Below are 10380 nucleotides of genomic sequence, written 5' to 3'. Positions count from 1 at the left end.
TTAGCTATAGAGAAGAAACTGATGGTTACCAGAGGAAGGGGGGGATGGGTGAAAGAGGTGATGGAGATTAAGGAAGGCACTTGTGATGAACACCAGGTGTTGTATATAAGCTTTGAATCACTATACTGTACACTGGAAACTAATATTACACTTTAAATAAAACTTTAAAATAAAGTTTTTATAATAAAAATAAATAAAAGAAAAACTTTAAAGAAAAACTTTAAAAAAAGAAGCTGAAGTACTAAAATAATTATGATATATATTCCTCAGATTTTATTTCCAATCATGTTATTTTAATTTATATTTCTAAACAACCTAGACTAATTGGAATCTAAAGTCTGAACAAATTTCTAAATAAAGCACGACAATAAAAAAAATCAATTGTATTTCTATAAATTATCATGAACAATCTGAAAATTAAGAAAATAATTCCATTTTTAGTAGCAAAAATCAAATACTTAAGAATAGGTGCAAAGTTTATAATCTGAATATTACAAAACATTGTTGTAAGAAATTAAAGACCTTAAAAAAATGAAAGATCTCCCTCATTCATGGATAAGAGAACTTAATATTGTGAGCATGACAATTCTCCCCAAGTTGATCCTCATATTTAACACAATCTCTAACAAATTTCTAGTGTATTCTTTTTTTCCAGAAAGTAATAAGATGGTCCTAAAATTCATGTGGAAATTCAAGGGACACAAAATAGTCAAAACAATCTTGGCAAAAAAAAAAAAAAAAGTAAGGTCAGAGAATTCATACTTCCCAATTTGAAATGTACAAAGTAATAGTAATTAAGCCTGTGTGGTCTTGGCATGAAGATAGACTCATAATAAATGGAATGGAATTCACAGTCCAGAAATAAACCTTTACATTTATAATTACTTGATTTTTGGCAAGGGTGCCAAGACAATTCAATGGAAAAGAATAGTCTATTTTACAAATGGTGCTGGGACATCTCAGTATAGGAAAAGAATGAAGTTGGACCACTTCCTCACAGCATATGCAATAATTCACTCAAAATAGATTATAGACTTACATATAAGAGGAAAACTACAAAACTCTTAAAAAGATAATACACAAGGAAATATTTGTGACTTTAGATTAGACAAAGCCTTCTGAGATAGGACTCCAATAGCACAAGGAACAAAAGAAAAAAAATAAATTACACTTCATTGAAATTGAACACTTCCATATTTCAAAGGACACCACTTAAAAAATGAAACAACCCACAAAATGGGAGAAAATATTTGTCCCCATATATCCATTTGGGTACTTGAATCTAGACTACATAAAAAACTTTTACAACTCAATAATAAAAAGACAAACCAATAAAAAATGGACAGAAAAGATGAATAGACATTTCACCAAAGATGTACAGAAGGCCAATCAGCACATGAAAAGATGCTCAATATCATTAGTCATTAGGGAAATGCAAATCAAAATCACAATGAGATACTCTTTAATATCCAGTAGACAAGCTATGAAGAAAAAAAACAATAGCAAATATTGGCAAGGATGTGGAAAAAATTGAAATCCTCATACATTGCTGGTAGAAATATAAAATGGTGCAATTGCTTTGGAAAACTGTCTTGCAGTTCCTCAAAATGTTAAACATAGAGTTACCATGTCCAGAAATTCTGCTCCTAGGGTATGTACCCAAGAGAAATGAAAGCATAGTCTACACAAAAACATGTACATAAATGTTCATGGCAGCACTATTAGTAAGACCTCCAAAGGAGAAAAACTTAAATATCCATCAATTGATGGATAAATGTGGTCTATGTGTGAGGTGGATTATAGTTCAGCAATAAAAGAATAAAATACTGATTCATGTTGCCATTTGGATAAAACCTCAAAAACATTTTGCTAATGAAAGAAAGACATAAGAGACCATATATTGAATGATTACATTTATATGAAACATCCAGAAAAGGCCTAGAGACTGAAAGAAAATTAATAATTGCTTGGGGCTAGAATTGGGAATGAGAAGGACTGCAGATGGACATGAGAGATCTTTTGGGGACAGTCGAAATGTTCTCAAATTAATTGTGTGCTTTGGTTTCATAACTAGGTACATTTGTTAACATACGGTTATCATAGTTAACTGTAACTATGATTAAACTGGGTGAATTTTATGGTATGTATATTCTAACTCAACAAAATTGTTTAAAAAAATATCTGTGGAATATATTTTCTAAAGGAATGCATGACCTGTTGGAAACAAACTGAGGGAAAATCTGCTCATTCTGAGGTTAGAGGACAGTAAATATGGACTATGGAATGAAAACCATCCTTGGTTTCACCAATCCCATCCTTTTCTGTGGAATTCTTCCTGTTTCTGAGGATCATTCTATTCTGCTAAAACCCCTCACCACCCTCCTTTGCCATTTGTCAATCTCTCTCTTGCATTGTAGAAGAGTTTAGTATGGAGTTTATGACCTTCCTCCCTTTTCTCATTCTTTGAGTTTTTAATAACCTCAAGGATGACACATCTGACATCTAAGTCCACATAGTTTGTCTGTCTTCAATCCATGACCTTCTTCTCCATACCACTTCACAAATCAGACCCATGGGCACATGCTGCAACTTGTCATTAGCCATAATTTCTCTGTCACTTCACTACTCCACATAGCACAACCTCCTCTTCTTGCAGCACACTCACTTTTTTACTCTTACTAACACAAGTTATTACATTGTTTAGATCAGGGGTCATTAGCAAATTTTTTCTGTCAAGAGCCAGATTGTATTTTAAGTTTATGGATCCCAGGACCTCTGTCACAATTACCCAACTCTGTTGCCTATTCTGTTGTTGTGAGAAAAAGCATCTATAGGCAATAAGTAAGCCGATGGACATGGTGGTCTTCCAAGAAAACCTTTTACAAAATAGGCCATGGACTAGATTTGGTTCATGGGATATAGTTTGTACTTCTCTACTCTTAGCTTAGACACAGGCTTATACAAATACAAGCAAGTTATTTTACTTTTCTGAGTCTCCCTTTTTTCCATGTATGTAATGGCAATAATGTTTTCTACCTCTCCAAGTTTATAACCGCTCAATGAGAAGATGAATAAAAAGTTTAAGTGCAGTTGATGGCACATAGTATTGACAAAATTCCTGCTTTTAAAAATGGTTCTTGGGGTGCCTGGGGGGATCAGTTGGTTAAGCATCTGCTCAGGTTATGATCCTAGGGTCCTGGGATTGAGCCCCATGACAGGTTCCCTGCTCAGTGAAGAGTCTGCTTCTCCCTATCCCCTGCTCCTTGCTTGTACTTGCTCTCTCTCAAGTAAAACTTAAAAAAAATAAAATAGGTTTTTCTTTTTTTTTTTTTTTTAAGATTTTTATTTATTGATTCATGAAAGATACAGAGACACAGGCAGAGGGAGAAGCAGGCTCCATGCAGAAAGTCTGATGTGGAACTCGATCCCTGGACGGGGATCAGGCCCTGAGCCAAAGGGCTCAACTGCTGAGCCCCATAAAAGAGGTTCTATAAATACATTCTCTTCTCTCATCTGAGTTCTGAATGAGTTTAGAAATTTGAAAAGAATAACTAATAGAGAGCTACCTCCTCAAAATTCACTGTTATGTGTAAGAAAGCTGAAATGGAGAATGTGAAATGTCTATAGGCCAGTGGTCTTTCTAATGCTGAATCCCCAAATCAGAGCAGCTTACTCACCCTGCCCAGGCAGCACTAGACAAAGCCAGGCCCTCTTGAGCAGGAAGATGCAAAGATTGGGAACCTTCTTAAAATTTTTAACGATCTTCCAAATGGATGGAGATATCAGGAGTGGGTTCTTAATGTTCTGCCTAGAACAAATGTTTTTTTTCTTCCCCCATTGTCCTCAGACTGGATAGTTAGGTTCACAAAGTCAGGACAACCTCTCCCACAAGGGTGCTGGCAACACACACACATTCTCGTGGTTTTCTCTGAGTATGTGCCAAAAGCATTTCTCAGAGTTTAGCTCAAAGTTCTCCATAAATATATTCCAAAAGTAAAGAATAATAAACTCTAACCTCCAGGGGCTTATGGATATTGTTATAAAAGATCCTGCTAAGAGATTAAAATTCTTCAGTAGTCTTTCATCTTAAAAAAACCAAGCAAATGTTACATTTTCCCTATGGTTGAAATTTAGACTGGCAAAATGTCTCAAGTTTTTTACCAGTTAAAAAGCTTTAAACGCCTCCCCCACCACACATACAACGTCTTTGAATAAAATTAACACTATGGAAAAATGTGCTTTGTAGTACCTAACACTCTTCCCCACAAATGCAGCCTTACCCCCCACCCTCCCCAGGCAAAACAACTTTGAGAAGCACAAATAAGGACTATGTTACTTCAACTAAAGATCAGCTCTCCATTGTGCTCATTTCCTCTCATATCCGTCTCAAGGACTGTGGAGCCAAACCATTCCTCCGTGGGCAGCAGGCCCACACAGGTCAGGGGCCTGAAGCTCTAACTTCACCTTATTTGCTGAACTGTGAGCTCAGACCAGTTTTGTGGGCCCCCTCTTTGTCCCGGGCTCTTTATTTTAAGGGAGTGGAAGTGTCTGCCCTGACTAGCTCAACAACTGTTACAAAACCAACATGGGTTAATTATATATTTTAGGGGTACGAAGGCCTTGTCTGCTTATTATGCAATTATCTATGTGGTCATGGTGATTATGCCAGTAGCTCAGAGCACACATTTATCATCAAGGATTTATGGAACCAAATGTTTTCATTCTATTGCATATAAGAGTGTATAGATTAAGAATCCTAAACTTGCTGTTATAATTGTCATGATCCTATACAAGGTAGTAGAGAAACATACCACTGAAGGGCTGGTGAAGGACTGGCAGGACCAATTCATAGGTTTTTTTCTCCCCCCAGTAAATTCCTTTATAAAATATCTACCATGTTTCCAACATGCCATAATCCCAGTTCTGATATCCATACATTTATATGCATATGTGTCTGGAGGCACTGGCACAGATGCACACACACAAGTGTAATATGTATATACATACATACATGAAAAACATGAATGTATATCTATACACATAACTATGCCTAGATATCACTATAACTAGATCATCTAGATCTTCTTATACTTTTCTCCACACTTCTATCTATGTAGGTATTCCTACACAGAGTAATGCAAATTGAGCATGGCCAGTATATTATGGTGGTAACAGGCAACCTGGTAATGGCTGTACTGTGACTATGTACTGCTACCTTTAGTGGCAGTGATACTCATGTCCACAGAGTTTGCTCTTTTGGATTCATCCTACCTTCCTACAGATGCAAGCTGCATTAGGATTTAGGCCTGTGGTTCTTCTTCCTTTGGTGGCCTAAGATTTAATTATTATTGTTGGAGTGCTTCAGGTATGTAATTGTTTAGAGTAAGGGAAAGAGTTTACAGAGAAAGCACTACAAATTTTGAGAGAAACTAGCCAAATCAAGTCAAGGGCTTTTGTTTTCTCTCTTCCCAGTTTTTCAAATATTTCTCCTGCTGCTGTGGAAGTGACTAATTCCACATGACAGCAAAACAAAGGCGTGAGCAAAGGAAATGCACTTGGTGTAAAAGTATGTCAGGCCTCAGCTACAGGTGACAATGGGCTGTGATTAGATCTATTCTCTAAAACAGAGTGAGTAACTCCCTCCTGGCTTCTTTCTTCTGGCTTTGTGGAGCGAACAGGTGCAGGTCACGGAGGGGAGTGAGGTCTGTGACGCCAGCTGGCACGCTGTGGCCATAAGTGGCATTTCAGCTTTGGGTCAATGAAGCTCATAGAAAACTCCAACACTGAAATAAAGACTGCTTGAACCAAAGCAACTCTGCATGGTTGTAATTCCTCTGAGAGAATAGGATGGAGAAGATGCTCATCCATATGTGTGGTACCTTCCAGCTCTTATTTTCAGGGTTAATAGTAGAGACAGGAAAGAGAACCACAGACTGGTCAGTCTGTGTTTTTCCAATGGTGCACTGCAACTCTAGGGGAGAGTAAAATTATTTTATTTGGGCATGGGAAATACTTTAAAAGTGGAATAGAATGGAATGGAATAAAATAGAATAACTAGAAAATATCACAGTAATTACATGCAGTTAGGATTAAGTATTGTTTTACCAGACTCGCATGTTGTGTATATTCTCTGCAATGAGATTTGATAGGATTTTCTTACTGTGGGTCCCAGGCAAAAAAAGTTTGAGAAACATTGCCACAACTTAGCTTTTTGCTGCATTCCTTTGGGATTATAGGTCTAAAAAAGAACTAAAATTCCAGCCATTCAACAATGGCCTTTTCTAAAGAATGCACCCTTCCTTGCTCCTCATGACAATGTTTCTCAACTACTTCGACATGAGATTAAAAACCTGGAGGTAGAAACAAGCTGCTTAAAAATCAAATAGATTTAAGTTTTTTTTTTTTTTTTAATTTTTATTTATTTATGATAGAGAGAGAGAGAGAGAGAGAGAGGCAGAGACACACAGGCAGAGGGAGAAGCAGGCTCCATGCACCGGGAGCCCGACGTGGGATTCGATCCCGGGTCTCCAGGATCGCGCCCTGGGCCAAAGGCAGGCGCCAAACCGCTGCGCCACCCAGGGATCCCTCAAATAGATTTAAAATGAAATTTGACAAGGCAGACAAGACAAGAAGAGACATCACCAGGTGACAGGTGTGTTTACGTAGCCCAGAGAGACTTAGATGCTAGGATGCATTGGAGGGGGCCAGAAAAACGTGTTTCTTAGCTTAGCAGTTGCTAAAAGTTTGCTATACCTACTAATTATTGATGAGAAAACAGGCTCAGAGCTCTGATGTTACTCCAAAGGGAAGAATTAACCTAAGAGGTTCAGCCAGTTTGATTCCCAGCAGCTTCAGGAAGGATCACTATGTCTGATTTCTCAAAACCCAGAAGACAGCAGCTGTATAGAACAATTTATGTTCTGGAAAGTTCTGAACAAAGTATGCAGAGCAATGTCATGATTATTTGAGTTAATGTGTGATTATTCTTCCTGTCCTCTCTTAAAGGATACTCATTTTGTTTACAAATGCCAGTTTGTAAATTACTGCTAAAGTTGATTATTTTTCTTAATTGTCTGGGTCATTTACTTGGCTTCAGAAAACCCCAAAAGAAAGAATGGTTTCCTTTTTCAAAATTTCAGAAATGGTCATAGTGACTTTGGAAGCTCACCTTGATTATCAAGGCAGGAACTAAAAGTTAAAAACACATGGCCTTAGAAACAGACATGAACAAGAGGTTTCTCTGTTTGACAGTAGTCCCTTTGACAATATATATGTGATTTTTTTTTTAGTGGCAGGTGGATTTGCAACCAACTCTGTAGTATTTGGCACTACTAACCATCTCACCTAAATATTCTCTCCAACATTGGCCTCTGGGACTCCAATCCATTTAAATCTGTTTCAACACTCTAACTTCTCCACAGGGGTCTTCTTATTTATTTTGCATATTTCAGCCATTTTTTTTCCCCTTTCTACATTCTTTCTTAACTGATCTTGCTTACACTTTCTCTTTTTCCCAACTGTTTAATACAAAATTGATCTTTCAAAATTTCTGCTTTTATCATCTTATTGTCCTGGTCAAAAATTTTCACCAATGGCTTTCACAGATGGCAGCACCAATGAGATCAAACTCCTTAGTTTCACCATTCAAGACACTTCCAAATTTGAATACAACTTCTTTTAAAGGGGTCTCTCTCTGACCTTTGTCTAATACAAACTTCCAGATCCAAACAAAAAGGACCATAAGGGGTGTCTAGTTGGCACAGTCGGTAGAGCATGCAATTCTTGATCATGAGGTTGTGAGTTTAAGCCCCACGTTGGGCATGAAGCCTACTTAAAAATAAATTGGAGAGGGGACACTGACTGTTTCAATCGGTAGAGCATACAACTCTTAATCCTGGGGTTGTAAATTTGAGTCCCACATTGGGTATAGAGATTACTTAAAAACAAAACAAAACAAAACAAAAACAACCATAAGTCTAGGACATTGAGACAATGATGTCAACTGGTTAATAATAGAGATCTCAGAGCACAGCTCATAAGATTTGTTTCTTTTTGTGAGTTCTGTCTGTAATATTTGTGCTCTCTAGATTTTTTTCCCCTCCAATCCTCTTCTCTCTCACACTTATACCTTTTAATTCACATGTTCAGGTCCCATAATTTACTACTAATATTAGTGTTTCCTACAGTGAGGTCTGGCCAGTCTATGCACCAGAACAATACCTATGTCTGTGCATGTGTGCAAAATGCAGATCCCTTGGCCCTGCTCCAGAACTACTGAAAGGAAAACTTTGGGATTGAGCCTAATATTACAAAGTATTAACAAGCTCCCTTGCTATTCTTATACCTGCTAAAGTTTGAGACTATCTGCCAATGTAGCTCCAAAGCTGAGACCTCTTCTGTGCCTTGCTCTTGAGCATGTGCTCTTCATCAGTTATCTCCACCCTGTCTTCGACTAGTATTGTAACCAAAGAAATTTACACTGAATTTATCATCTCTCTTACCACCCTTCTTGGCACAAACAAAATCAAATGAAAACAAATTCCCTACTCTTTCTCCCATTTCTCCCATGTTGCCACAGCTCATTAGTCAATAAGACCCAAACTCTCTCCACAGGCAATCCACCACTAAGCCTCATAAATTCTAACTCCTAAATATCTCTCAAATCGATCCTTTTTTCTCCATCTCCATTACCTCAATTTAGCTCAGTTCTTTGTCATTTCTCATCCTTGTTGTTGAAACAGTCTTCTAATTAATTTCCCTGCCTCTGTCTAAGCCTGCTTTTATCATTCATTCAACAAACATTTGTTGAATATAGATTGTGTGTCTGACACTGGGCTAGGTATTAAGGATACAGAAATATAGATGGTCCTCTTTGTGTCCAAGAATCAGATTATATTTCTAGAATGACAATGTAGATATGTTACCCTAACCACCTTCAGTAGCTCTTCCTGTAGCATGGTAGAGTCCAAACTCCTTGGCACAGTGTTTCAGGCCCAGTTAATTAAAGGAAACAGAAACTCACTTAAGCTGGCCCACGACATTCTTTCAATGGCTGTTTCTTCTGGCTTCTCTTCTTCCAGGTTCCACATAGCTAACTCTCTTTCTTCAAGTCTTTGCTCAAATGTCATCTTCTTTATTTAACATTAGAAATAGTCCTACTCTCATGTCTTAACATTTCCCTTACTCCATTTGATTTTGATTTCTTTGCAATAATACTTTTCACTTTCTAAAGTATTACATGATTTATGTATTTATTATGTTCATGGATTATTGTCCATCTTTACCTACTAAAAGGTGCCCTGCCTAAGAGCAAGCATTTTTACCTGTATTTATTTGTTGGTATATCTTAAGCACCCAAAACAGTGACTGACACATAGTAGGGGCTTAGTAAATAACTGTCAACTAACAGAAGGCTGCCCAGTAATCCAGGTAGGAAGTAATGGTCACTTGAAATAATGTACTAACTGAGGATGGAGAAAAGTCAGTTTGAGATAGAATTGACAGAAATAGTTGACTATGGGGTTTAAGAGGGGGGGTTTACAGGCAGAAATCATTTCAGGGATTTACAGGTGCATGGCTAATGCATGCCATTCACTGAAGTATAGAACAGTAGGATAAATGGTTTTGGAAGAAAAACATAAATTTAAGTATGAACAGTCTATGTTTGAGGAGTTTTCAGGTTATCCACATGCAGATATTGCTTCAGTATATTGTTGAATATACAGATTTGAAGCTGAGAGAGACCTGGTTTTAAAAAAAAATGATCTAGGAAGAATCAGAATATAAATGACAGTTCAAGTCATTGGAGTTTGTGACAGTCCTTGAGTGAGATATAGAAGGAGAAGAAAAAATTGCTAAATGGTATTGCCTCAAGGAGAAAAAAAGCACTGGTTAAAAAACTGATTGGTAGGGGTACCTCAGTGGCTCAGAGGTTGAGCATCTGCCTTTGGCTCAGATCATGATCCCGGGGTTCTGGGACTGAGTCCAGCATTGGGCTCCCCACAGGGAGCCTGCTTTTCCCTCTGGCTATGTCTCTGTCTCTATCTGTGTCTCTCATGAACAAATAAATAAAATCTTTTTTAAAAAATGAGTGGTAGGAGAGAAAGGGAGTACAGAGATTGAAGAGGATTGGTGAGGTTAATTGGGTGGGGTTGAGGAATAAGTAAAAGTTAGGGTAGTAAAGGAAATAGGCTCAAAAATATTTTTTTCCATATGGGAAGGACTTGAATATAGTTCGGTTCTTGTGGAAAGAAACTAACAGGAACATCTAGGAAGTAGGAAAGAAAAAAATGCAGCTATATTTAAGCTGGGCAGGGGAATAGGAAGTTGAATTGCCATTTGATGACTCTTATGGGTCTCTAAATCTGAGAAGGTTAAGGA

Source organism: Canis lupus, chromosome 5 (genome assembly GCF_011100685.1).
Source record: "Canis lupus familiaris isolate Mischka breed German Shepherd chromosome 5, alternate assembly UU_Cfam_GSD_1.0, whole genome shotgun sequence".
Classification (NCBI taxonomy): Eukaryota; Metazoa; Chordata; class Mammalia; order Carnivora; family Canidae; genus Canis; species Canis lupus.
This window is presented reverse-complemented; position numbering follows the sequence as displayed.